Source organism: Cervus canadensis, chromosome 14 (genome assembly GCF_019320065.1).
Source record: "Cervus canadensis isolate Bull #8, Minnesota chromosome 14, ASM1932006v1, whole genome shotgun sequence".
In the NCBI taxonomy this organism is placed as follows: Eukaryota; Metazoa; Chordata; class Mammalia; order Artiodactyla; family Cervidae; genus Cervus; species Cervus canadensis.
In genome coordinates, this window is record NC_057399.1 from 3,709,775 (window position 1) to 3,732,992 (window position 23,218).

At 45.3% G+C, this 23,218-nt stretch overlaps 1 protein-coding gene across 1 annotated transcript in view; it reads left to right on the forward strand.

The window, feature by feature from the left end:
• The first annotated feature begins 12,108 nt into the window (after window positions 1–12,108).
• BLK (BLK proto-oncogene, Src family tyrosine kinase) overlaps window positions 12,109–23,218 on the forward strand; it is a 51,336-nt gene continuing 40,226 nt past the window's right edge. Inside the window, exon 1 of the mRNA XM_043487073.1 lies at window positions 12,109–12,297. The gene's annotated coding sequence lies outside the window, so the exon portion shown is untranslated. The remainder of the gene's footprint in view (window positions 12,298–23,218) is intronic.

A 23,218-nucleotide genomic window follows, 5' to 3' on the forward strand; every position in this document is an offset into this window, starting at 1 on the left:
AGGGGAGGGAAATCTGGGGAAGCAGATGGAAAAAAAATCAATGAAACAAAAACCAAAGCAAAACTAAAAACAGCTTCCATAATCTTCCACAGACTGACCCAAAATGTTTGGTCTACTGACTCATAGGGTGGTGGTCAACTTAACCTCAATAACACTTAGCCTGTGGCCATCCATGGCTGAATGTCACAGGACTCTGCATGATTCTGTTCAGCTGCCAAAACAAAGCACAACAGAGTGACGGTTTCAACAATAGACACATATTTTCTCTTCATTTTGGAAGCTGGAAGCCCAAGATTAAGATGTTAGCAAGGGTGCTTCTTATGAGGCCTCTCTCCTTGGCTTGCAGACAGCCACCTTCTCCTTGTGTCCTCATGGCCTTTCCTCTCTGCAAGTACACGTCCCGTGTCTCTTTTGTGTGTTCGCATTTCCACCTCTTATGAGGATGCTAGTCAGATTAGATTGGGACCCACCCTAAAGACCTTACCCTGACTTGGTCACCTCTGTAAAGGCCCCATACAAATCCAGACACAGACCCAGCAATCCCACTCCTGGGCGTACACACCGAGGAAACCAGATCTGAAAGAGACACATGCACCCCAATGTTCATCACAGCACTGTTTATAATAGCCAGGACATGGAAGCAACCTAGATGCCCATCAGCAGACGAATGGATAAGGAAGCTGTGGTACATATACACCATGGAATATTACTCAGCCATTAAAAAGAATTCATTTGAATCAGTTCTAATGAGATGGGTGAAACTGGAGCCCATTATACAGAGTGAAGTAAGCCAGAAAGATAAAGACCAATACAGTATACTAACGCATATATATGGAATTTTAAAAGATGGTAATGATAACCCTATATGCAAAACAGAAAAAGAGACAGAGATGTACAGAACAGACTTTTAGACTCTGTCGGAGAAGGCGAGGGTGGGATGTTCTGAGAGAACAGGATTGAAACAAGTATACTATCAGGGGTGAAACAGATCACCAGCCCAGGTTGGATGCATGAGACAAGTGCTCGGGGCTGGTGCACTGGGAAGACTCAGAGGGATGGGATGGGGAGGGAGGTGGGAGGGGGGATCAGGATGGGGAACACATGTAAATCCATGGCTGATTCGTGTCAATGTATGGCAAAAACCACTACAATATTGTAAAGTAATTAGCCTCCAACTAACAAAAATAAGTGGGAAAAAAAACCCAAAAAACAAATCCAGACACTCTCTGAGGCCCTGGATATTAAGGCTTCTACATATGAATGTTCAAGAAACACAATTCAGCCAAAACCTAACTCCATCCACAGAATTACACAGACGTTAGGAGGATTTCAGAAATCCCTGAGTCCATTCCCTGGCACTTGCAGTGACGCTCAGGGTCATGGGGCCTTTGCTGGGAGTCACAGAGTAAGTCAGTGCAGGGCAGGGGCCTGGTCTTGGGGCTGCCCTGCTCAGCGGCATGACCCAGGTGGGCACCATCCTCACTTGTAAGAAGTGGATGAGGAGTTCTCTCGTGCTGGCTGTCTGTTGAGAACTCAGAGCGCAGTTACACTCGTAAACATGCTTTGTAAACCTGCACCCTGCCACTGAACTGTACAGTCAAACATCGTTAAAATAGTATGCTTTATGTTATGCGACTTTTACCACAATAATAAAAGACATTAAAGATAAAAGAAAATAAATCCGTCCAGCTACCCTCAAGAAGTATAAAAACAATCATGGTCTCCAGCCTGGATACATAACTCTTGGGAATCTTTTTCTAAAAAATAAACCTAGCAGAAAGGAAAAAAGAAATAGAACAAGAAAGAATAAAGTGCACAGAGGAAAGGGAAGGGATAGGAATAGAACACAGTAGACTAGCTAACAGGTAAGAATAGGGAATTGGGGGTAAAACTTCGGACTTAGTTATTTACACGTGTGTCCTGGTTTGTGATGTAGGCTGTGGTTCACAAAGAGCTTCGGAAGCCAATTCTCTGGGCTTTCCAGCCCTGTGTCTGCAGGCGTCTCCTCTAGGACCCAGGAATTATGACTTTCAAAACCTTAATGATAGGTCCTGCCCCTGTCCAGTTTTGAATGGAGTTATTTCTGAAAAGTAAATGCTTTTCCTATTGGAGTTCCCAAAGATTAGGGATAAGACTGCCAATCTGGTGAACTTCTGGATGGCTGCTAAAAATCACGTTTCCTTGCTGCCTCAAGAATTTTTTCAGGGCCATACTCCCAGAATCTCCCATTGCTTCTGGGCAACATTCCACTTGTGAATACAGAAGCTCCCCTACCCACCGATAACCTGGGTCATCTGGCTCTCACCTGCCCAATACTATTTTTTAAAATCTAGTTTTTAGTGTCTCTCGGGGTCATACATGTACGCAGTTTAAAGACTCAGACAGGCTCACCATGAACAAAGGTCTCCTTTGCCTCTGCCAACTGCCTCCTCTTTTCTGCTCCCCACAATCCACACTGGGGAATTTTCAGTGGATACCTGTGACATTTACCTCCATGTCAACAAAGAGCATGTTTTGACTACTGCTTCTTGATTTTTTCAGTTTTAGACATGATCTTTTTATTTCTTATTATGAAGCAAATTTAGCTCTTTTTGGTTTCTCCAACACGCCCTTCTAATCTCACCATATCGATAGCCAGTTCAGTTCAGTTCAGTCGCTCAGTCATGTCTGACTCTTTGCGACCCCATGAACCACAGCACGCCAGGCCTCCCTGTCCATCACCAACTCCCGGAGTTTACTCAAACCCATGTCCATCGAGTCGGTGATGCCATCCAGCCATCTCATCCTCTGTCGCCCCCTTCTCCTCCTGCCCCCAATCCCTCCCAGCATCAGGGTATTTTCCAATGAGTCAACTCTTCGCATGAGGTGGCCAAAGTATTGGAGTTTCAGTTTCAGCATCAGTCCTTCCAATGAATACCCAGGACTGATCTCCTTTAGGATGGACTGGTTGGATGTCCTTGCAGTCCAAGAGACTCTCAAGAGTCTTCTCCAACACCACAGTTCAAAAGCATCAATTTTTCGGCGCTCCAGTAGAGTTATGTAATTGCTTTAAGTATTCAGGGTCTGTAGTATGATTATATAAATTCTACTCACAACTGACCATATAATATACTATGCTTTTTCCCCAAACACAATTTTAAGTCTTCCCTGGATAGAAATGACTCGATTTTTCATTTGCTTAATTACTTATATGTTTAGCATTAATTCTACCCTCTAAACTAGCTGTGCCTAGTTGTGTAAGTCTCCTCTGAATACCCTCGAACACACTGGGCAATGCGATAACACCACCTTCTTGAGGAAACCCCCCAGAGCCCCCCAAACCTACTTCAAAATGTGCGGGGTGTTTCCTAGGCCTGCTTCACAGTTTTTTCTTGAGAGTTCTCTTCATTATTTTCTTGGGGATCTCTCTCATCTTGGCTGTTTTCTTTCTCAGATTTCAGGTCTTTTTCTTCCTTAATTTGTTTTCTCATTTTTATGACGCACATCATGAAGTCCCTTTCTGAGAAAGGGAATGTGGAACCAATGTTTTAAGAGCTTGGATACCCCAAAATGTCTTTATTCTACTCTTCCCCTTGGCTTAAGACAGACTTCCAAGTTGGAAATAACTTTTCCTTAGACTTTCGAAGATATTGTTCTATTATTTTCTGGCTTCCAAGGTTACTTTGAGGAGTATTTTTGACAAGCTATTTTTGTCATTGATCCTCTGTCCTCTGTTTCTCTGGAAGCTTGTGCATGAATATTCTCTTTTCTTGCTCTGAAATTTTGTGATGCAGTGGGAAGCTTTATTTTATCCATCATGATGAATACTCAGTGGATATGTATAGAGGTGGTGAGGGTTGTTGGGGTCCCTGTTGGAGAAGGCTGCTTGGGTGCTGCTGTTCTCTTTATTGCCTTCAGGAAGATGCTGTGGTCAGATCCCTCTTGGTGCTGGGTTTGGGCTGAAGGCATGTGCACTACTGAGGTGACCCCAGAGTGTGAGGGGTAGTCGTGTGTGGAGTGATCATAGGGCCAGGCCCGGCACATGAACCTGTCGCCCCCAGATCCAGGGTACAAGCGTGCTTCGTGTGACAGCAATTGCTGTTCAGTTGCTCAGTCGTTTCCGACTCTTTGTGACCCCTTGGACTGCAGCATGCCAGGCTTCCCTGTCCTTCACCAGCTCTCAGACCTTGCTCAAGCGTATGTCCATTGAGTCAATGATGCCATCCAGACATCTCGCCCTCTGTCATCCCCTTCTCCTCTTACCCTCAATCTCTCCCAGCATCAGGGTCTTTTCTAATGAACCGGCTCTTCACATCAGGTGGCCAATGTATTGAAGCTTCAGCTTCAGCATCAGTCCTTCCAATGAACACTCATGACTGATCTCCTTTAGGACGGACTGGTTTGATCTCCTTGCAGTCCAAGGGACTCTCGAGAGTCTTCTCCAACACCGCAGTTCAAAAGCATCAATTCTTTGGTGCTCAGCCTTCTTCAGGTTCACCTCTCACATCCATACATGACCACTGGAAAAACCATAGCTTTGCCTAGACGGACCTTTGTCGGCAAAGTAATAACAATGATACTGGTGTCTAAGATGCAGGCACCCGTGGGGTGACCAAGGCTCTGAGGCTCAGGGCAAGCACACTTGCTGTGGTGGTGGTGGCAATGTCGAGTGTATACAAAGTGGTTTCTGAGCGAGGGTCTGGAGCATGTGTGCAACTGTTTGGGGGGGAATGGAGTGGGGACATGGAAGCTCTGGCCCTGGGGGATGCAGCGGCAACTCCTCCCAAGGCAGGGAGCACAGCAACGGCTCCTTCTAAAGGAGTGGGGGACACAGTAGTGGCTTCTTCTCCAGGGAGGCACAGCAGTGTGGATCCCAAGCAGCTGGGTCTGCCGGTGTCAGGTCAGTGTCAGCAAATACTGCAGCAGTCCTCGGTGGTGAAAGCTTTGGGTGTCTCCGTGGTGACAAGGGCTGCCGTGGTCTTCTGCTCTCTTTTCCCCCCATGTGGGAAGGTCCTGCTGAGGGCATCCGTCCTGGCACGGAACTGTGCCAGGCTGGGGGGTGGGGTGATCCCGGGAAGATGCTTCCGATGCCTTTCTATGCAGTCATCCTTGGGTTTTGTGCTTCACTGAGTTGCTGCAAGTTCTTTCATTCAGAGCTCTTCCAGTGCTATGCTACTTCATCTGCTTGTAGTTCTTCGTGTGTGTGTGTGTGTGTGTGTGTGTGTGTGTGTATGTGTGTGAACTTCCTAGTGCTAACTGCCTGAGATCACGTCTCCTCCTTACTTTTCACCTTTTCTTTGATTTCTTTCCTTGGTGTTTGCTCTGGTGATTACAGTGTTACTGCCGTTCGGTTGCTAAGCCGCGTCCAGCTCTTAGCGATCCCATGAACTGCAGCATGCCAAGCGCCTCTGTCCTCCTCCGTCTCTCAGAGTTTCTCAAATTCACGTCCATTGAGTCAGTGATTCTATCTAACCATCTCATTCTCTGTCAGCCTCTTCTCCTTTCACCTTCAGTCTTTCCCAGCATCAGTGATTACAATATGCCTCTTCAATTGACTGTAATCTACTTTAAATTAGTGTAGTTTTTGGTGAAAGAAAAAGGAAACTTTGCACACGTGTAGCTCCATTTCTCGCTCCCCCCTTCTCTGTGCTATTCTTGGCATATATATTTATGTGTGCTACAAACCCACAGTATGATGTTATAATTTCTGCTTGAGCAATCATATGTGTTTTTTTAAGTTAAGAGAAGAAAAGATAATATATTATTATATATTTTTAAATTCACTTACATGCTTGCCATTTCCAGTGCTTTTCGCTTCTTTTTGTCAGCTGGTTAACATCTGGCATCATTTTCTTTCAGTCAGATAGAAACAAATTCTCTGTTTTACTGATCTGGAAAAGTGTTTATTTCACCTTCACTTTTTAAAGATATTTTTATTGGATAATAAATTCTTAAGTGATAGTTCTTTTTTAAATTTTTTTATTTTAGCACTTTAAATATGCCATTCCAGTGTCTTCTAGCCACCACTGTTTCTGATGAGAATTCAACCACTAATTGAGTTGCTATTGCCATAAATATGATGGATCATTTTATTCTCTTGCTGTTAGCAGGATAATCTCTTTTCTTTGGTTTTCAGTATATAACCATGATGTCTCAGTGTGGTTCTTTGTGTTTATATTATGTTGGGCTCATTCTGTTTTCTGACTGTGGTAGTCTGTTTGGGCTACTATAACAAAATATCATGAACTGAGTGGTTTATAAGCAACAGAAATTTGTTTTCCACTAATCTGAAGGCATGGAACAACAGACTGGTTCCAAATAGGAAAACGAGTACATCAAGGCCACCCTGCTTATTTAACTTATATGCAGAATACATCATGAGAAATGCTGGACTGGATGAAACACAAGCTGAAATCAAGATTGCCGGGAGAAATATCAATAATCTTGGATATGCAGATGACACCACCCTTATGGCAGAAAGTGAAGCAGAACTAAAGAACCTCTTGATGAAAGTGAAAGAGGAGAGTGAAAAAGTTGGCTTAAAGCTCAACGTTCATAAAACTAAGATCATGGCATCCAGTCCCATCACTTCATGGAAAATAGATGGGGAAACAGTGGAGACAGTGGCTGACTTTATTTTTTTGGGCTCCAAAATCACTGCAGATGGTGATTGCAGCCATGAAATTAAAATACACTTACTCCTTGGAAGGAAAGTTATGACCAACCTAGACAGAATATTAAAAAGCAGAGACATTACTTTGCCAACAAAGGTCCATCTAGTCGAGGCTATGGTTTTTCCAGTGGTCATGTATGGTTGTGAGAGTTGGACTATAAGGAAAGCTGAGCACAGAAGAATTGATGCTTTTGAACTGTGGTGTTGGAGAAGACTCTTGAGAGTCCCTTGGACTGCAAGGAGATCCAACCAGTCCATCCTAAAGGATATCAGTCCTGGGTATTCATTGGAAGGACTGATGTTGAAGCTGAAACTCCAATATTTTGGCCACCTGATGGGAAGAGCTGACTCATTTGAAAAGGCCCTGATGTTGGGAAAGACTGAAGGCAGGAGGAGAAGGGGACGACAAAGGATGAGATGGTTAGATGGCATCACTGACCCAATGGACATGGGTTTGTGTAAACTCTGAGAGTTGGTGATGGACAGGGAGGCCTGGCGTGCTGTGGTCACAAAGAGTCAGACACGACTGAGCGACTGAACTGAACTGAACTGAACTAATCTTAAGGCTGGCAAATTCAGGATCATGGTGCCAGTAGATTTGGGGTCTGGTGAGCATCTGCTTCGCTGATGACCGACCGTCTCTTTGCTGTATACTCGCATGGTGGAAGAGAACTCTCTCTGTATAAAATTTTTAAAAGGCCTTTTTTATTTAAGTTCACTAATTCTTATTGTTTTCCAGGTAAATAAAAGTGAGGGAATTTGCTTCTATCCAACTTACATGAGGCCATGCTCTCATGGCCTAATCACTTCACAAATGTTCCACTTCGTAATTAGGTTGGGCACGCTGAGTCCAACATACGAATTTAGGGGGACGCAAACATTCAGATCATAGCATTGACCCTTTAAGCTAATGCCATTCACTAACACTGAATAATTGTCAACTATTTTTTTCTTCAAATAGTTTTTCTGTGTCTTTTCTTCTTTCTTCTTTTTTGGGACTCCTATTACATTTATATTTGAACATTACACTTCGTTTGTCAGGTCTCTAAGTCTCGTTCATTTTTCTTAACTCTTTCTGCTTTTCTTTCTTTCTTTTTTTTTGATTCATTAACTTTCATTGCTCTATCTTCAAATTCACAACATCTTTCTCCTGCCATCTCAAATCTGCTATTGAACCTATATAGTTAATTTTCAACTTCAGTCTTTGCAGTTTTCAACTCCAGAAATTCCACTTGATTCTTGTTTATAATTTCCATTTTTCTGTTGAGAGTCTCTTATTGTTGATATATTCTCCGCATAAATTCCTTTAATTCTTAAATATATATTATTTTCGTTTCTTGAACATAGCTAAAAAAGCTGCTCTGAAATCTCTGTCAGCTAAATCCAACATTTGGATCCATGTGGCATCAGAATATTGACTTTTTTCTGATCACAGTTTCCTGTTATTTTTGTGTGCCTAGTAATTTCTAGTTGAAAACTGGACATTGCTATGAATTCTATTTTATTCCTGAATTTTGTTTATTTTTCTGAAAGTTGTTTCCTGTTTCATTAACTTTTCTGCATCTGAATTGCAAAGTTGGTCTCCTCCATGGTGTGCAGCCATTGACATCACTGTGTAGTGTTTACTTTTAGTATTTTACTTTGTTTTTCAGTCTGGCTCACTAAGGGTGCTCCCTGTTTGTGCACTATTTAATGGTCAGGTCATTATTTGGATAGAAGTTCTGCTCAGAAACCTTGAATATGTGAGCCTTCTACCTTCTGCTGTCTGAGTTGTGTGTGGTTGAAGGAACAAATTCAAATCTGCAGAGTGTCCTTCGGTATCCCTTGATTTTCACTTTTTTCTGGACTCTCTCTGGTCTCCCTGACTTGTGCATATTTTAGGAGTTGGTCAGGGACATGTGGGGAGTTTATTATCTCAGCCCTTTGGGGGCTCCCTTACTTCCAGAGTTCCCCCATTGCATTTCTAGGTGATCTTTAGGCTACTCTGAACAGAAGTTATGATCTCAAGTCCAGTAAAGCTGCAGCTTTTCACTTTGATCTGAACTGATTCCATGATCTTTAACCCATAAGCAGCAGATTTTCACCTCCTCACTCCAGATCACATCTGTCACCTCCACCTGGCTGCTGGTTTTCACTAACAGCCCTCAAATAAGTTCATCATTCACACAGTAAAATTGTGGTTCTTGGGACTTCCCTGTGGTCCGGTGGCTAAGATCACACACTCCCAATGCAGGGGGCCCGGCTTCCATGCCTGGTCAGGGAACTAGATCCCACCTGCCGCAACAAGAGTTTGCCTGCCATAACTAAAGATCCCGCCTGCCACAGGGAAGATCACAGACCCCTTGAGCAGCAACTAAGACCTGGCGCAGCCAATAAGTAAAATTATATTTTAAAAAATAAGTAGTAGCATAAAAAAAAAAAAGCTGTTTCTCATCGGCCAAGCTAAGGTGTGTGGACGAGGCACAGAAAGTCCAAACAAGAAGACCACAGACTCACAGCCGCTCTGATGCAGGAGCAGGTTTCCAAGATTAAACACGTCTCAATCTGTCTGCCTTTCGTCAGGCTCCAGCACCTTTAAATGGTGAATTTTGATGACTTTATCTGGCTTTATGCTTGTTTTCTTCAGAGGGAATTTGCCCCACTTCTCACACCACCATTCCTAAGTGAATCTTGGACTGGATTATTTTAATGTTTCTTCCCTTCAACTATTCTACTGTCCACAGCTTTTTTTTTTTTTTTCAGAAATGTTCTGATGTCAGAAGGCTATTGCAAACACATGGAAGGATAGCTCCGAATTTTGCATATGTCACCTCAAATGTGCAAAAATAAATGGGGCAGCCAGTGAGGTTGAACACTGAGCTGAGAAGGGGAGGATCAGAGCTGGAGTCTCATCTCAGTGCAGCCCCGGAGCCCTCTCTGAGGTTCTCCAACAAAAGTTTCTGCTGAGGACACCCCTCGCCTCACCTCCTGTGTCTGGCTGCTTCCAATCTTCTCTCCCGGCTCCTCCTCCCCTCCCCCTGCCTTTCTTATGGATGCTATGACTCTGTCGGGGTGAAAATGGCTGAAAGCAACTTTCACTTCTGCTTAGACAACTGAAACCCAGTGTAAGGTCATTTCCTCCTTCTTTTCTGGGTGGCTGCTGGAATCCATTTTTGGGTTTTTTTCCGATCCCTGTCTGTTGGGGGTGGACAGAAAGGTGACCTTTTTTCCCCCAAAATCATACAAAAGCCAGCTTCCCTGAACTCCTTCCCTGAACCTCTCACATCTCCTCTCACACTAACCTTGAATAGATAAGTCATTGGAGGAAATGGATTTTCTCTTTAGAAAGGTAGACTCCCTGTTTCCCACTGTATTCTCTGTATCCTCGGGTTCAAGTATGTACAAATTCTTCACAGTTCACTTATTTAAGCCCCATAGATTAAAAAAAAAATTTAGACATAATTCAGGCAGTATCACTGGACCCTTGGTAAGTAGGAAGCTCAATGCGGGCTCTGCCTCAGAGTTTGCAGGATCCTTAGTGACAAACCATGTTCAAAGCCTCCTCCTTGGTAATGTCCTCCATAGTCCACGGTGGAGTTACTGCTCCTGCCTCTGTTCTAACACGTGCCTTGTTGAGGTACCTAGGGCCTCACTTACCACACGCAGTCATTGTTGTCTATCTACCAGACCCCTTCCAGACACCTTAGACTGGCTCCCACAGAAGGCAGGCATGCTTACTTATATCTGTATCCCCAGCCTCTTGTGTGTTCTTAAAGCAAACAATCAGAAAAGTTTGTTGTGTTAGTTGAATTGAAATAACAGGACTGAATAATCTCTCCTCAATTCAGTAACTTTTCTGTATTTAAGATTTTATTTTATTTTTTTGACTTCCAAGTTTTGTTTCATTTTTAATTGGAGGATAATCGCTCACAGTGCTGTGTTGGTTTCTGCCGTACAACGATATGAATCAGCCTAAGTACACACATATATGCCCCCTCCCTCTGGGGACCCCTCCCACCGCCTTCCTCTCTCTCCTCTAGGGTGTCTCAGAGCACCAGGCTGAGCTCCTGTGTAGTTACTATAGATCGAATCAGTAACTTTTAAATCATAAGTTTAAGTGGTTTGGGAGTCTTCAAACTAGAGTGTAAATGCTTAGGTCCAACTCTCAGGTGTCAGGAAGTGAATACAAAAATAGTAACACCTACGATTCACTGAGCAGAGTCAGTTCTGGGCATGGCTCTGGGCCCTTTGCTGTCAAGGATGCAAGAAGACAGAGCAGTTTTTCTAAAAGATCAGGTTTGGCACTTGGATTAGGCATATTCACATCAGCTACCAGTTATTTGGAGTTCTCATGTGCTAAATACTGTAATAGAGGCTTTTTATACATTAATCTGTCTGTTCTCACAAAAAATCTTTTGGGGGAAATAAAACAGATTGTTTCCAAGGAGGCTTAGAACCCAAGATCTCTATGTTGCTGCTACGGTTGCCATGAACATCTGTCAAGAAACTTTCCTGCCAGAGACTCACAGCGAATTACTCTCTTAATCCTAAAATCCAAGGGAAGGGACTCCCTGAAGAAGCTGAGATTCTGAACTGTAGTCCCAGGGAAGGAGTAGAAGCCAATGTATCTAAATTCTATCCTTGTCCCCCCCATATCGAGGTTCCCAGACATAAAGGCAAGAGAGGAGATCACCCACTGGCTCCCTTTGGTCCGCAGGTCAGAAAGTAGGAGGCCAGTGGCTCACTCTGTCCGGCTGAACCAATAAGTCTCCAGAGGGCATCTCAGCAAACTTCTTGGTCCCGTTGGTCCCTCAGCTGGTGTGGTAAAGGACAGCACCTCACCACTCTAGATGTTACGGTCCCTCCCCATCACCTCCATCATTCTCTGCTCCTCTGAGTTTTCGCAGTGGAGTGACATGGCACAATTGTAAAGGCTCTGAGATCAGAGTCAAGGACTGGCTAGAGTCAAGGGAATTTCCTTACTGGAGACAAGGGAATTAAGCCACATTTTTGCCGTCACTCCATTCTATCATTTGTGCTCTTAGTATCCCATGAGCTGGGTATCATCAGGACTATTTGGAAGACAAGACAAAGCCAGTATGGCAAGGGAGATGGCCACCTTGCTCACACAGATGGCATAAGGCAGCAGAACCCAAGCTCCTGCTTGCCTTGCAGACAACCCTGCGAGGCAGCGTGAAATACCTTGCAGGGTTAACTTGGAGGTTTACTAACTCTTCAGGCTCACTGCAGGAAAAACATCTCCCTGTTGTTAAACCAAAGCCCCTTGGGAAAACTTTCTGACGGCAGAGGGGCACAGTGACAAACGAGGCGCAGCTCCAGAGAAAGACCAGCTGCTTGTGGTCCTTGCTCACAGGCTTTTCCTGGGCACAGAGAGCCCAGGAAGGCTTTCGAAGGGCCGGTGGGAGGGGCGGGGCTCGTGGAGGCAGCTGTGACCACAGACGGGGGTGGGGGGGTGGCCTGCCATCTCCGCAGGGTGCTTGCCATCGTCGGCAGGAAGCCACGAGCTGCTGAAGTGACTGAGACGCCTGGGATGGGCTCCTGCTTCAGGATTGTTTCTGAGTTGCTGGTTGTAGCCAGGAGGCCGCTGCCCCACAAGGCACCGGGATTTGAAGAGCTATGGTGAGCAGCCGCTGAATACTGCCAAGGTAAGACTCATCTTCCGCCTTCCTGATCATCGCATTTCCTCATACAGCGCCGGCAGTGCTTAGGGGCCCGTGGGTGGGAGAATGGGCAGGAACATTGCTATGGGTGTTACAGGGGAGAGGGAAGACTTTCTTAGGATCTGAGCCCCGGCTGTGGATAGATTGCCCCGTCTTTTGTTTCATTTCTATTTTAGAGGGTTTTAATTTTTTTTTTTCATCTTATTTTTAATTGGAGGACTATTACCTGACAATATTGTGATGGTTTCTGCCCTACTTCAATATGAAACGGTCACCCAGGAGAGTTTTTTTGATTGATAAAAGTTCAGTCCATCTAGGATAGAGTCTGCTCTTCAGGCCTTCAAAGCTGGAAGAGTTGGTGAATGTGCCAGGGAAGAGAGACAGGAGGAGGCTGTGGGTGGGGTAAGGGTATGGATGGGCGCTCAGGGCTGTGTGCTCCAGGCAAGAGCCTCCCTGTGAAGGAGGGTAAAGGTTCCATGGTGCCAAGCTGATGCAGGGCTGCAGTGACGTGTGGAGGGTCTGACTCAAGGTCAGTGATTGGCTGTTGCTTTCCTTTCATTTTGGTCTTCTTTTTAAAATCAGGTTTTCCATTTTTCAGACATTTGGAGGTAGGGTGATGGAATAGGCTTGTTGCTGTTTGGTTGCTAAGTCATGTCCAACTCTTTGCGACCCCGTGGACTGTAGCCCACCAGGCTCCTCTGTCCATGGGATTCTCCAGGCAAGAATACTGGAGTGGGTTGCCGTGCCCTCCTCCAGGGGATATGCCCAACCCAGGGATTGAACCCGTGTCTTCTGCGTTGGCAGGTGGATTCTTTACCACTGAGTCACTAGCGAAGCCCTGGAATAGGTTTGAAGATGGCCTGTTTGGCTAAGAGAGCTCTTTGGCCAACTATGAAAAGGAAAGAATAGTTGATATCTTGAGAGGATTTTAAAAATTCTAGGATTTTGACAACTTTTCCAGTCATTTCCTAACTGGCCAATGTGTTCACTCACCCTCAATTGCCACATGACCAAGGAACTAAAGAACTGTTATTACAGTGCTTCTGTCATTATAGATAAGAATTCCACATGATATATGTCAACGCCCTTCCCTCCTGGAAGGGAGTTTGAATCCCCTCAGCTTAAGTGAGGACTGGACTTACTAGAGAGTATGGAAAAGGAAAACCAGCAATCCTGCAGTGGAGAATCCTGGCCCCAAGGTCAAGGTTAACATCTCCAGGGATAAGTCACATTGTATTTATTGTGTAACTTTGGCTGCAAGGAGAAAAGTACTTCACCTCCATGCTATTCCTTCCTCAAACCCCTAATTCTAGTCTAGTTATGAGAAAACATCAGACAAACCCAAATTGAAGGTCTACAGACTACTTGAACTTCAAGATTTTCAAGGTCATGACAAACAAGTGAAGATAGGAAAATTGTCACTTCAGAGGAGAGTAAGGAGAAATGACAACTAAATCCAGAATTCACATATGGGTTGGATTGGATCCTGGAACAACAACAACCCCAAGGTCATTAGTGAAGAACAGGGGAACTCTAAGTAAAGTCTGGAGTTTAACAACTATCACTGATGTGCCTTTCTTGGTTCCGGCAAGTGTACCATAGTTAGGAAAGACACCAACACTAAGGGAAGCTGGGTGCAGGATGCATGGCAAGTCTCTATCCTATCTTTGTAATTTTTCTGAAAACCTGAAATTATTCCAAAATAAAAAACTAAAAAATAAAGATCCATGCTCATCCTGCCTTGGAGCAGAAACAGTCAACATCTGAACACGCTTGGGAAAATTGGTGTCCATGGCCCAGGGGGCCAACCCACTCTTTGAACATTCTGGAACCCGGAAAGCCTCTTGCATTTTCTATTAGCCTCTCTCCCAGTGCCCCACCTGATTCTCAGAAAGCGCCATATTTCCCTCTCTTCATGGTCTTCCTCATCATTCATTTATTTTTTCATTCAACACACATTTCTGAGCCCTCACTCTATGTCAGGGGGATTTAGGCCTAAGGACCGCACTTCTGTCTCCCAGCGGAGCTCACTGTGCTGGGTCAGGCTCCTGGGCCTCCAGCACCTGCCCAGCTGCCCACACCTGGCCCCTCCCCAGTGAGGAAGCAGGAGGCAGAGTGTGGAGGCCAATGAGGGCCCAGACCCGGCGTGGAATACCCGGATGGACTCTGCCATCCTGGGCTCACCCATCCCTGCAGAATCTGTGGTCAGCCAGGCGGCAGTGAACTGTGCTGCAAACACTCTTCCATGAGCAGAGCATCTCCCGAGGAATGCAGAGACAAACTGGAACTCTCAGAGCCAGCTCCTGCTTGAGTGCCGCCTGGGCGGCCTGGTCCCTGCACAGACCCTAGAATCTGCAGCATCCGGACGAGATCTCCAGGGGCAGCAGCCTTGCTTTAAGGATCAAGTGTTTGGAGAGGTACCAGGGAGACAGAGAAACCCAACCCACCTCCCTCAACACACATACACATTCACACACACACACACACACACACACACACACACGCTTCACAGGCCCGGCAGAGCAGGTGTGCCCTTGTTCAAAGGCGATGTCTCAACCAGATTAGAGAAAGCTTCGGAAGCAGACTTGAAAGAGGAAAGAATTATGAAGCTGTGGGGAGAGAGCGTTTACACGAAAATCACAACGCTGAGATGAAGATCTGCGCTGAAGAGCGGTGATTACCCCGGGCCTGCAGCCCCTTTCCTGTCACGTCTCCTGCCCCTCCACTGCTTCTGGAGCACAGCAGGCCCCTCCTGCGGGAGGACGGCATGCCCCTCCTGCCGGTGCACACCAGGCACCTCTTGCGGGAGCACAGCACGCCCCCCCCTGCGGGAGCACAGCACGCCCCTCCTGCGGGAGCACACCACGCCCCTCCTGCGGGAGCACAGCAGGCCCCCCTGCGGGAGCACACCAGGCCCCTCCTGCGGGAGCACAGCACGCCCCTCCTGTGGGAGCACACCACGCCCCTCCTGCGGGAGCACAGCAGGCCCCCCCTGCGGGAGCACACCAGACCCCCCCTGCGGGAGCACCCCAGGCCCCTCCTGCGGGAGTACAGCAGGCCCCCCCTGCGGGAGCACACCAGGCCCCTCCTGCGGGAGCACACCAGGCCCCCCTGCGGGAGCACAGCATGCCCCTCCTGCGGGAGCACACCAGGCCCCTCTTGAGGGAACACAGCACACCCCCCCCTGCGGGAGCACAGCACGCCCCTCCTGCGGGAGCACTCCAGGCGCCCCCTGCGGGAGCACTCCAGGCCCCCGTGTGGGAGGCTCTGCCTGCTGCATCTCCCCTCTCACCCAGGCAAGCCGCTCCTGTCCTGGCCTCAGGATCAGTGCCCGTGTCTTCTCTCCTGTCACGTCGTGCTGTGCCATGCCAAGTCGCTCAGTCGTGTCCAACTCTTGGCGACCCCACGGACTGTCTCCCACCAGGCTCCTCTCTCCATGGGATTCTCCAGGCAAGAATACTGGAGCGGGTTGCCATGCCCTCCTCCAGGGGATCTTCCCAACCCAGGGACCGAAACTGTGTCTCTTCTATCTCTGGCTTTGGCAGGCAGGCTCTGTACCACTGGCACCACCCGGGAAGCCTACCAGGGCCCAAACAGTCCTGGAGTCCACAAGGCCTCTGGCACATGCCTGGGGTGCTTTGTTGGCAGGCCTGCTGTCCCTCTGGATCTGGGCTCTTCCAAAACAGGGACCAGGCCCTCCCTCCAAACATTATCCAAAACAGGAGAGTGTTTTAGAAAGAACTTGAAGCATGAATGAGGGTGTTAAATAAGAATTATCTTCCTTTCTGTGTACAAAACATAGATTGGTTCTTTATTTTTTCACCAAGAGGGCCAACTTATGGTGAGATATCTAGCTGTGTTTATTATAGTTAGACAAATGACCTATGTTTCAACTGTCCATTTTTACAGTTATTCTACCTTGTATTGCTACAGAAATTCTATAAAATTATTTCACGGTAAGATTGTTTTTAGTCTTACCATTTCTAAAGTAAGTGAGACTTTTAAAAAACAAATTCTTTTTTTTTAAATATTGCACTTTAAGATAGGATCAAAAGTAATAAACCATTTATGATTTTATTTGGGTGGCTTTATGGGAAAGGCTGAAGTTTCCATTTCCTAATGGAAAGGAGCCATTTCTGTTTTGTGGTGTCTGTCCCTTTGTCTGTCTGGTGGACTCCCTGGCACCTGTCAGAGCTGTCGGGGACATGTCAGGTTAAGACTGAGAACAGGGGTGTGCTGGCAAATGTTTAACCTCTGATTTTCTGGGAAACACACACACAGACACGTAAGTTAATCATCAGTTTTACTGGTATAAAGGATGAGTAACACTCATTTACAAATATTAATATATATAATACCCATTCTTATAAATACCACATAACCAACTGATTCTCCCTAGAATGCTCTTGTGAACTTTTGCCAGACTCTTGGACCCAAAGTCAAGCAACTGATGCACATGGACGTCACTGATATTTTCATTTATTCCAAGAAGTAAGATCAGAGTGAAACCACAAAGACTTGTCTGAACTGCACTTGATAGTCTGTGGGGTGACCCACTTCTTTACTAAATTGGATAACAGTATTTTATTACTTGAAAAATTTTCTCCATGTTGAGGGGTGCTATCCAAAGCTGCAAATCTTTTTAAGAGAAATCAACACTATTAACATTTTCTCCATCACCGTCTTAAGTCAGGGAAATCAAGAAAAATGCATCAACCACACATGTGTTCAGTGCAGTCTCTCAGTCATGTCTGATTCTTTGCGACCCTGTGGACTGCAGCACGCCAGGCTTCCCTGTCCTTCACCAACTCCCAGGGCTTGCTCAAACTCATGTCCATCGAGTCAGTGATGCCACCCAACCATCTCATCCTCTGTCATCCCCTTCTCTTCCCACCTTCACTCTTTCCCAGCATCGGGGTCTTTTCAAATGAGTTAGCTCTTCACATCAGGTGGCCAAAGTATTAGAGTTTCAGCTTCAGCATCAGTCCTTCCAATGAATATTCAGGACTGATTTCCTTTAGGATTGACTGGTTGGATTTCTTTGCAGTCCAAGGGACTCTCAAGAGTCTTCTCCAGCACCACAGTTCAAAAACATCAATTCTTCGGCGCTCAACTTTCTTTATAGTCCAACTCTCACATCCATATATGACTACTGGAAAAACCATAGCTTTGACTAGATGGACCTTTGGTGGCAAAGTAATGTCTGTGTTTTTAAATATGTAGCCCTTGCCTATTCCTGTGGTATAAACACTCCTAACAGCAGATTTCAAGCTGGGAAAACATCTTGACTGAACATGAAGCTGGGAAGCCAGAAAGAGCCGGGGCGGGGGTCGGGGGGGGGGGTGGGGGTGTGTGTGTGTAGCACATGGTTACATTGTTTCCACCCAACAGATACAATGAGGTAAACAACTTCAGGATCAGAGACAACAGTAAAATATCAGGGAACTTTCCACATATATGTGTTAACATATGGTTTTTGTTTTTCTCTTTCTAACTTACTTCACTCTGTATGACAGACTCTGGGTTCATCCACATCTCTACAAATGACCCAATTTTGTTCACTTTTTATGGCTGAGTAATATTCCATTGTGTATCTGTATCATAACTTCTTTATCCCTATTGGCAGGGCAGGAAGAGGTGCAGATGTAGAGAATGGATGTGTGGACATGGGGTGGGGGTGGGATGAACTGGGAGGCTGAGATGTACCTGTACATATCATATATGTATGTACACCTCTCTCTCTGGGGGTCAGCAAGCCTCGGGGAAGGAGCTGCTGCCTGAGTGCAGGCCTGTGTGTGCTGAGTGCTTTGGGAAGGAAATGCCAGGTGTGCAAGATGGTGGCTCTTGCTGTTCATGACACCCCAGCTACAGGCTGAGGAGATAAAAGGGAGGCGGTTAGGAGCTTGCCTGAGGGACGTGAGCCAAGTCTGAGGTCAGAGTTGGGCTGCCGTGTTACTCTTACTCAGGAGCCTCCATGCTCACGACTGGTGTGCTGACTGACCATGACCTCAAGAAGGTCAAGTCCCGACTGATGAAAATGCTGCCTTCTCACCCCTGGCAGGTGGCCCTGCAAGAAGCTCTTTGGAAATTTTCTCTTGGTGGCTGTTTTGAGAGTAGCTACCCTCCCATGACCCAGGGGAGGGGTCTGTCACCTGAGGGGGTCCTTTACTTCTGTGTGTGGGTGGCGGGGGTGGGGGGATCTAAACAGCAGAAGCTCACATGGATTTAGATATGAAATTCCTCGTGCTCTTTGCAGGAACCAGTGTCCCCTCAGCCCAGACTCAGAGGCCAAGGCCCCAAGCTGTGCATGCTCTGCCAGGAGTGAGGAGGTGCCCCCCTCTGCTCTTTCAGCCACAGGCTCAAGGCTTTGTGCTCAGTGGGGGTCTGGGGCTCTGACCGAGTCCTCTGGGGGTCTGTCTTCTCCACCTGCTCACTTAGAAAGCCTTCTAAGCAGGGCCACTTAGAAGCAGGAGATCAGCCACAGCCCTTTGGGAGAACAGGCTGATTTTGTACAGATATTTCATGTATCTCCTTTCTTTCTAACTGTAACAATCATACAATACCAAAAAAAACACAACCAAACCTTTTGGAAACAGATATGAGCCATCAGTAATTTCACCTCTTATTTCTACCCAAGACTTGCTCGCCTTGGTTTGTAGGATGTAGCTTTTTATCCCTGGACTCATAAGGGACAGAGACCTTTGGAGTCTGCGTTTTTTCCTTGTTTTCTTTTTTCATCTTAACGTAAGTTTCTTCCCCATGGCAACATGTCTTCACAATGATCATTTTTTCTATTTTTTATTTAACTATTAAAAAAATTTTTTTACAATATTGTGTTGGTTTCTGCCATACAACAATGCAAATCAGCCATAATTCTACATATATTCTCTCCCTCCCTAGCCTCCTTCCCATCCCCCCCTCCCATCCTTCCAGGTCGTCACAGAGGGCCAGACTGGGCTCCCTGCACTACACAGCAACTTCCCAGCAGCTATCTACCTTACACCTGGTACATATACACAGTGGAATATTACTCAGCTGTAAAAAGTAGGAATCTGAATCCGTTCTGGTGAGGTAGGTGAACCTACAGCCTGTTGTACAGTGAAGTAACTCAGGAAGAGAGAAACAAATATAGCATATTGACACATACGTATGGAATCTAGAAAAACGATATTCATGAACCTATTTGCAAGGAAGGAATGGAGATAAAGATGTAGAGAATGGGCTTGTGGACACTGGGGAATGGAGAGAGTGGGACGAATGGAGAAAGTATTATCACAATGATCATGTTTGAAGCTGCATAATATTTCCTTATCTTAACTCTACTTCAAACTGAACATTTAGTCTCCTTTTTTTTTTTAAAAAAAAATGTCATAGAGGGCTGTGATTTGGAACAAAATAACATGTAACTTGTAAAGTCCTTCTGAACTACATCACACAGCCAAAGAGTATTCTTCCCATCTTCCAAGGAACAACAATTATATAGAGAGACGAAAGGCTTGTTTGGGGTGGAGTGAGGTGGTCTTGGATTTTCATTTGGAGTCCTGGTGATCGCGGCCTGAGTTCTTGTCTTCTCATCTAGCTGCCTTGTTGTCAACAGCTATATTCATTGGCCAGGGTTCCTGATGTGGTCTTTGGCAGCAGAACAGACTTTCCTCTCTGTGAGATGAAATGACTCAGAAGGAAACAAAACCCAAGGATTTGGCCTCATTTGTCCCATAGTTTAAACCAAGATTCCTAATCAGAGGTCCATGAATTGTTGTGCGGGTTTGAGGGGAGAGGAGTCCTGAAACTGAACACAAAATTGGATGTGTCTGCACTTAAGTGTACTTGGGGGTGACGAAAGTGTCTGTAGTTTCACCAGATTCTCAAAGGAGATTGTGGTCCCTGAAAATATTTTTTTAAAAAACTGATCTATCTTTCTTTCTCTCTTCTTCCCTCCCATTCCCTTTGGTGAGTCCAGTGTTGAAATGAAAGAATTCTAAAGATCTGTGCCTACATACAGAAGTCCAGATGTGGAATGGGGACCATATTATTCCATCTGAGGAGCCTTGGATTAGAACCCAAGTCTATCGCACTGCCTGATCTGTGTGTGCGTACCCATAATGTGAGGCTTCCCAGATGGCACCAGTGGTAAAGAATCCGCCTGTCAAAGCAGGAGACATAAGAGATGCAGTTTCAATCCCTGGATCAGGAAGATCCTCTGGAGGAGGGAATGGCTATCCATTCCAGTATTCTTGCCTGGAGAATCCCATGGACCAAGGGACCTGGCAGGCTATGGTCCATAGGGTTGCAAAGAGGTGGACACAACTGAGGCAACCCAGCACACACACATGCACACACACCCATTATGCTAAAGTGCCTTATGGTTAAGAGAGTTGCTTCTCGTTTTACTTCTTTAACCAAAGCTAATTGCTAATGTGTTCAAGGTTCTGCCATGATCATGGCCATCCTTGGTTCTTCACTAAACTAAATGTTTTGATTTTTTTTTAAAGCCTTGCATTTCTCTCTAGGGAGTCAGACTGACACAGAAATATTTGTGGTTGGTTAGTTGTTCTTTCCTCCTACAGGCATTAACCATAAGAGATGAGCTGTGTTTATCAAACGGAAATGTTATCACTCAAGGCTTAAAGAGCCAAGGAAACTTTGAAGCCCAAGAGATTGAACCCAACAGTCCAACTCAACGGGTGGGAGACTTGAGCTTATGATTTACTGAATACAAATGGACCTTTTCTCTTCAGATGTGTTTATTAACAACAACCTACTTGGCACCTGTTGGTGACTTTGGCTTCCAAAATGTGTTTGATTTCCTTTCTCTCTTAGTAATCCTGTCCTGAATCTCCTTAAACTCAAGCGTTCATACCTGGAGGCAAAAAGATGGGGCAAAATTTAATCTCAAGTCTCCTTGCTTCCTCTGAAAATCTCTGCAGAGTTAACCACTTATTATTACTGAAAACTGGCAGCCTTGAAAGGGGAAAGACTTCCTGAAATATGGGAAATAATCATGCAATAGGAAAGAGTAAATTATAATTTCATCTTGGGCATCTTATATGTAATACAACATTAAATGTTATATCAGTGTGCCTTATTGGCCCTCAAGTTTTGGCCAGTGAACGATAATCAGTACATGGAATAGCACTGGTTTTGATATAAACAGCATCTTTCTACCATTGTCCTAGAAAGTTAAACTGTTAACTATGGGAGTGGAGTCTTAGGGGGACGTGGGTGAGAAGGCATTTTCTTGTATTTGTGTTTTCTCTTCAATGCAGAAGACCCAGGTTCAGTCCCTGAGTCAGGAAGATCCCCTGGGGAAGGGAATGGCTACCCACTCCAGTATTCTTGCCTGGAGAATCTCATGGACAGAGGAGCCTGGTGGGCTGCAGTCCAAGCAATTAACACTTTATAATAATATATTATCATGCCATGGTTTAAAAGTAATAACTCACATTTATTGAGTCCTTACTATGTGTTGAGGCACTCTTGTAAGTGCATTATATATTTCATCTTATTTAACACAAAATCATTCAGTAACTTGCTTTCATAAGAGCATTTTTGGCTTTTTCTGCCTTCGCCTCAACTTCTAGATGAGTCTAAATTATTCACTTTCAAGGTTTTCTGGGCAACAAAGCATGACTGTCTATCCAAAAACAGGAATTAATTATTCAAGAAAGGCTGAAGCAAAGGCCTAACAAAATTTGTTGTACTCTTGCTAGAATATTTTCATACTATCACAGTTTAATAGAACATCCATCTGTACCACCAGCTCTGGATTGAACCCAGGCAGAGTGTGCCTGGGTCCTGAGGCATGTCCACACATTGGGCCCCAAGGAGGCTGCTGCTGAGACCTGATGGGCTCCAGAACTGGGACCCCCAAATCTTAAAGGAAGGGTCAGCAGTTTGGGAGATGGGGATGGCAAAGTCAGAGGAACGAGGCTGAGGGCACAGAAGTGAAGATAGGTGATCTGTGGGCCGTGATAAAGGCAGAGAGGGAGTTGAGAGGGGAAGAGAAAGCAGTCTCAAAGAGATATTTGCATACTGTACTTGTTTTCATAGTGGCGTTATTTGCAATAGCCGCATGGTTGAGTGGATAAATAAATTGTTGCACGTACATGCCATGGAATATTATTCAGTCTTAAAAAAAAAAAAAAAAAGGAAATTCTAACACATGCTACGACATGGATGAACTGGGAGGGCATTATACTAAATGAAATGTCAGTCCCGGAAGGACAAATACAGTATGGTGTCACTTCTATGAGGTCCCCAGAGTAGTCAAATTTTAGAGACTGAAAGTAGAAAAGTGGTTGTCAGGGACTGGCAGAGGGGGAAATGGGGAGTTTTTCTTTAATGGAGATGAAGTTTCAATTTTGCAAGATGAAAAGGTTCTGGAGGTTGGGTGCCCAGCAATGTGAATATTTGTTCCATTACCGAACTGTACATTTAAAAATTAAGATGGTAAATTTTATGTCATGTGTATTTACCTAATTAAAAAATTTTTTTTGAGAAATAGAATAGAATAGACAATACTCAAATGCATTGCTTGAGTAAGGACAAATAATGTTGCGTGAGCCTTTGTTTCAAGGCATGGGGGATGTGTGTGCACGTGTGCACCTTGGCATGTTCTATCTTGCAGGTGTACACTGTGTTCTTACTGAGAATCATACCAACCAAGAAAAAAATTTCTGATAAACACCACAGTGGACGACCTCAGACCACACAGCCCAGTAAGGCTTCTCATAACCTGTGTGGTTGAGCCATCCCTCCCCCAAGGCACAGCAGAGAGGTGGTTTCTGCTCCGTGGTTCTCACCTCCCAAGGCATCTTTCCCACTCAGAAAATGCTCATTAATTGACAAACAGATACCCTAGGAGGCCTTGCATTGATACTTCTCCATCTTCTCCCATTTCCCCAAG